General features: G+C 38.1%; 1 protein-coding gene across 2 annotated transcripts in view; it reads right to left on the bottom strand.

Annotated features, from left to right (window-relative positions):
• otx2a (orthodenticle homeobox 2a) overlaps positions 1–5,085 on the bottom strand; it is a 66,835-nt gene that overhangs the window by 60,339 nt on the left and 1,411 nt on the right. The gene's annotated exons all lie outside the window — the stretch shown is intronic.

Here is a 5,085-nt window from a genome sequence, read left to right on the forward strand (position 1 = left end):
GACCATTCATGCACACTGGGCATGCACGTACAAGTGTAAACAGTTCCCTCTTGCGCATGTGGGTAGCTGCAGTGTTAAAAAAATGCTGAGTTTAACTGCACAATGGCTGCTAAAAATGACAACAAAGCAAAGACTATAGAATAACACAAGATGCGTCACTCGTACTGTTTTGAATGGGAGAAAGTGCAACGCGCAATATGGCAGAATAAACCCCGCCTTCTAAATAAGAGCCAATCGCCGATTGGTAAAGTCATTGCGTCACTGCAGCGGCCGCTAGAAGCTCCGGTTCCTGTAGAAACAGTCAGACGCACGCCTCCGAAATGAGACACAAGAGACGCGCATTTAGGACTGCACATGTGCTTTAGTTTGATCCAGCCTGAAAAATACAATTTTTTGTCATGATTTGAACGTTTAGAAAAAAAATTTTATAAGACAGTTGTTGTCAGATTTCATTGGTGATTTCAAATATGAAATTTACTCGGAAGCTTGGCAAACAGCTTTGGAGAATTTGATGTTTCCCCATTCAAAGAGATAGGAGCAGCACTTGGATGCCTGAGAGGCGTTTCAAAGATGGCCGCCGAGTGAAATACCTTGTCTTAAAGGGACTTTGAACAAAGCCAGCAAAGATTGCAGTTCAGTCTCCATGTTATTGTTTACACGGTCATCAAGGATAAGGAGAGTGAATGTGGGCGGCCACGGCATCATTTTCCATTTTGGTCCGTTTATACTGCAACCCTGGTGTTTTCAAACTAAAACAGGGTCTGCAGCGTTTTCGAAAGTCTCCGTTTTGGAGGGTCAAAAACGTCAGAGTAGTGTAGACGACAGGCGTAATCATAGCAAAAGTTATGTGTTTTAAAACGAAAACACACTAGCATAAATTGTGCCTTAGGCGTATCCTTGACGACAGTGTAAACAATCACACGGAAGTTGCGTCCCAGACGACGCACTATACACTATGCACTTATACACTATGTACTTATGCACTATGTACTCATCCATGTAGTGCGTGAATTGTATAAGGTTATTTTGTCATTTAACAACGGAGTCAGATACCCTCTATCCATCCAATACGTAATTAAAGCTGCGACAGTTGAGTGCATGAAGTGTCCAACATTCCACACTTAGTTTTTTCCGTTATTTTAGTGCATCATCTGGGTTTTTAAAGTCTTTTTGGAATTTTCAGTGTGAACACAATACTTGCACTATTTGTACTTAAAACGTCATAGAATAGTGCATAAGTTCACGAATTGGGACGCACCTGGAGACTGAACTGCAATCTTTGCTGACTTTGTTGTCATTTTTAGCAGCCATTGTGCAGTTAAACTGAGTTTTTTAATACTGCAGTTACCTACATGCGCAAGTCATGTGCATGAACGGTCATGTGACATGCGTTTTCGGTCGTGTAGTGTAGACAGAGATCGTTTCTGAAATGAGGAAATGCCAGTGTAGACCAGGATTAAGACATTTCTTCTCATATAGAAACTTTTTGGCGTAAGGGTTTCTATATAGAACCTTTTTTTCTAATGATGCATTTAAAATGTTAAACTTATTAACAGGAGATCTTCTACAAATATCAATAGCTTTGTTCCGTTTTCACAAATATCATTCACAAACAAAGTAACAAAGTTACGAAAGTGCTGCAGACCTATTGTAGGCCCTGTTTACACTAGTGCGTTTTCATTTAAAAACGGCGTTTTAAAATGAAAACGGTCCTCTTCTACATTGGCGTTTCCACAGCATTTCAGAAACAATCTCCATCTTCACAAAACGACCGAAAACACATGTCACATGACCATTCATGCACACTGTGCATGTGCGTACAAGTGTGAACAGTTGCCTCTGGGCAGCCACGCCATCGTTTTCAAAAGTGAAAAGTATCTATCAAAAATTGTTATGAGAGATAAAACCTCTCCTAACATTAAAGTGACATTGTAATCCTATTGATAGCAGGTCATTCCCAGTAATTCCAAGTAAGTAAACACACAGTTCCTCATTATCTTTATGAGATAATGAAGTGCCAATCAGTGCAGAACTCGATGCAAACAAAATTTCTCTCCAGAATTCCAGGAAGAACCTCAATGACACTCTTTAAAGAGCAGGCCAGATAGTGACACTGCTTTCCAAAGGCTCCTTCAGAACAAACCTCTGGTGGAGCGACTGAGCATATATGGGCCACTTCAATGAAAGGGGCTCTTTAAAAAGATCCTCTTTCAGTCGCCCAGTTCAATGCCTGAGCAAACAGGCCTTGACAGTGTGTGTGGCACAGCAAGCTGTTCTTTCTCTTCACTGTTGATTTTTTCTTCCCAGATACAAAGTATTCAGTCAATTGCTGGCCCTTAGGGTGTTTATTTTTAGACCCAATAGATCCAGGTATTCGTATGAACTAAAAAGTAATGTGCCCAGACATGCAGGAAAGTCATAAAGGGATAGTTTTAGCCAAAAATTTAAATTCGGTCATCATTTACTCACCTTTATGTCATTCTAAATGTCTATGGTTTCTGTGGAACACAAAGAAGATATTTTGAAGAACATTTCCTGCAATGACAGAAGACGGCATCTAAAACAACCACAATGAATTTCCCTTTAGGGAGTAAGGATGCTAATACAATAAAGGTTAAAGATGCCATGTAAGAATTTTCATGTATTAATCACTTTTTATTGACAATGTGTGAACAGCTTGAAAAAACAAGACCTTCCACGACTTCCTAGGTTGTCTATAAAAAGCCTGTAGACTAATTTTTATGTGAAAAACGTGATGTGATGACGTTTACGCACACTCCTGAGAGCCTTTCTGTTCTATGACACATGAAATTAATGATTATACAATGTTCAGGATAATGCCGATAAATCCATTCTGTATGCTGTCAATGTGTCATGCAAATGAAAGGGATTCATTCATACTAGTCTCACATAGTCATATATAGTCTAGTCTCAAATATACTTTATAATCAAACTTTCATAACTGTAAATTTAATTACCTTATCTGTCTTTATGATGTCGTTGAATTGCAGAGATGGTGCAAACTTATCCACATCGCTATGATCAGATGCTTTTTTAACTATTGTTTTCTCACCGCTGCAATTGTTGTATGTTTATTTTGTTATTGGGGGACACTTATTTAGGCCTACATATTCATCTAAATGTCGCTCTCAATTAGTAATTAGTACGAAATAGTAAATCATGTGCATGATTTAGCAAATCGAGGGAACGAATTAGTAAATAATGTAAACGATTTAGCAAATCGAGAGAACGAAATAGTAAACTGTGTGTACGATTTAGCAAATCAAGGGAACGAATTAGTAAATCGAGTGAATGATTTAGCAAATCGATGGAACAAATTAGTAAACTCTGTGAACTAGGGCTGCGCGATTTGGGAAAAACTGCGATTATCTTATGCGCAGCTTGTCAGAGCTGTACGGCTCTGTGATCAGTAGTAAATGTTTCTTTATCTGGAAGCCAGAGGGTGCTCTTGTGCAGAAACTGCAAATATGCCCTGCTGCCGAAGTAGAACCCGCGTCATTCCAGGAGATCCCATACTATCGCTGTAGCTGAATAAACAGAAGATTGAAATGTTTTGATTGATTAAAATGACTGAAACGTTTTGATAATGAACACACGACTGCCTTATTCTGTGTAAGAAGCCACATCATCTCACAGAAGGACGCTCAACTGTCGTTATGAAGCGAGATTGGAGTAAAAACATGTTATTAAATGTTGTCTTTTGTTGGACAAGATGTTAATAAATGCTTCTCATGTCTGGAAAGATGTTTTGACACGTGTTGTTTTTTCAAACACATTATAAGCGATTCAAACTCTCATTGCTTTCAGATGGATTAGCATTTGGAGCCATAGTTCACTGATAAGCCGCGCATAAAAAAAATCGCTGCTTTGCGATTTCATAATCGCACTAAGCCAAATCGTTTAAGTGCGATTTCAATGTTTTTTTTCTAATCGTCCGATTAACTGTGCAGCCCTAGTGTGAACGATTTAGCAAATCGAGGGAACGAATTAGTAAATCATGCGAACGATTTAGCAATTAGATGGAACAAATTAGTAAATTGTGCAAACGATTTAGCAAATCGAGGGAACGTATTAGTAAATCATGCGAACGATTTAGCAAATCAAGGGAACGAATTAGTAAATTGTGTGTATGATTTAGCAAACCAAGGGAACGAATTAGTAAATTGTGCGAATGATTTAGCAAATCGAGGGAACAAATTAGTAAACTGTGTGTACGATTTAGCAAATCAAGGGAACGAATTAGTAAATTGTGTGTACGATTTAGCAAATCAAGGGAACGAATTAGTAAATTGTGTGTACGATTTAGCAACTCAAGGGAACGAATTAGTACATTGTGCAAATGATTTAGCAAATCGAGGGAACAAATTAGTAAACTGTGTGTACAATTTAGCAAATCAAGGGAACGAATTAGTAAACTGTGTACGATTTAGCAAATCGAGGAAACGAAATAGTTAATTGTGCATGCGATTTAGCAAATCGAGGGAAAGAAATAGTTAATTGTGTGCACGATTTAGCAAATCGAGGGAACAAATTATTAAATCGTGCGCACAATTTACTTTTTTTCCTGCGTGCCATGTGCAGGGCTCAGTTTTTTACTTCTAAGCAAAGTACAAAAAAGAACTTCACCCTGCGTGAATCACATTCAGTCATTTGTACAGTATGTTACATGTGCACAAGTGCGAACACATTGCTGGCTGCAGTTCACTTAACAGCCACCGGTGTTGCTCATAACAAGTGTTCTGAATAGCCCCTTTAATTATATAACTAACTAATTTAAACTTCACAGTCACAGCAGTATTACTAAACAAAAGGTCTACAAGATACTTCTTATTTAGTTAATCATTTGTGTCATGTAATCATTGCTTTCACTTAAACCGATAAGACTTCCTAGATAAAACCAGTACAATTTCCTAAATTTACAACCTGACCTGTCACACATGCAGTAAAATGCATCAAGGAGATACTCACAGAAATTGCTTTTCTGAATTTGCACAGTCAACCCATCTGTGAGTAAAGTACAGCTAAACAAAGGTCAACACAACATTATAAATATTAGACCATCTG

This window comes from Megalobrama amblycephala, linkage group LG7 (genome assembly GCF_018812025.1).
Source record: "Megalobrama amblycephala isolate DHTTF-2021 linkage group LG7, ASM1881202v1, whole genome shotgun sequence".
NCBI classification, from domain to species: Eukaryota; Metazoa; Chordata; class Actinopteri; order Cypriniformes; family Xenocyprididae; genus Megalobrama; species Megalobrama amblycephala.